The 753-nt window shown below is 70.5% G+C and overlaps 1 protein-coding gene across 1 annotated transcript in view; it reads right to left on the bottom strand.

Annotated features, from left to right (window-relative positions):
* Nucleotides 1-514, bottom strand: part of WNT11 (wingless-type MMTV integration site family, member 11) — a 21,868-nt gene extending 21,354 nt beyond the window's left edge. Inside the window, exon 1 of the mRNA XM_010847554.1 lies at nucleotides 490-514. The gene's annotated coding sequence lies outside the window, so the exon portion shown is untranslated. The remainder of the gene's footprint in view (nucleotides 1-489) is intronic.
* Between the last annotated feature and the right edge of the window lie 239 nt (nucleotides 515-753).

The raw sequence follows: 753 nt of genomic DNA, 5'->3' as shown, positions 1-753 counted from the left end.
GCCCCCAACCCCCCCCCTGCCGCTTCTGGAAGCAGGTCTCAAAGAAAGGCGTCCGCCCCCGCCCCCCAATTTAGTAGGAGCTGCAGTCGTTCTCCGCCTTTTGCCACCCTCTCCCGTCCCACCACACACACCCTCTGCCGCTGGATCCAAGTCCCCCACCCCCGGGATGGCTCGGGCATGACCTCATCCGTGGGCTGACTCGGAGGGAGAGGGTCGAATGGGGGGAGGAACCGGGACTGGAAGGCTCGAGGCGGGCCGCGAAGTCTGTACAGCCCATCTCTACCTCTCATCCGCTTAGAGCCCGCGCCCCGAGGCCCCAGCGGTTGCTCTCAGCGAAGGGACTGCTTGGGAGAGCCAAGGAACAGAGTTACGGAGGAGGACTGGCTTTGCTTGCCCGGGAGCGGGTGCCCAATGGGGTCCCCCACCCCCGCTCCCCGCTCTGGCAGGTCCCGGCTGAGAGCCCGCCCTCTGCCCGCGGCCACGGCTCACCTCCTGGGGCGCTCGCCTGGCCGGGCGGGCCGGGAACGGCGAGCGCGGCCCCTGGAGGACCCGAGCGCTCTCCGGGCTGGGCAGGCGGCGAGGGCGTCCTCTTCGCGAGCTGCCTGGAAAGGACGCCCGGGATCCTGGCAAGCCGCGGCCGGCTGGGGTCCCTCGGGGACTGGAGGGCGCTCGCTGACTCGCCCGAGTTCTGCTCCTCACCCGGCACGGTCTCCGGGCGCGGGCAGCCCGAACTGCTTTATAAGGAGCCGGCAG

The sequence above is a fragment of the Bison bison genome, unplaced genomic scaffold (genome assembly GCF_000754665.1).
Source record: "Bison bison bison isolate TAMUID 2011002044 unplaced genomic scaffold, Bison_UMD1.0 scf7180017864251, whole genome shotgun sequence".
Taxonomy (NCBI): domain Eukaryota; kingdom Metazoa; phylum Chordata; class Mammalia; order Artiodactyla; family Bovidae; genus Bison; species Bison bison.
The sequence above is the reverse complement of the archived record's forward strand: the minus strand, read 5'-3'. Positions and strand labels throughout refer to the sequence as shown.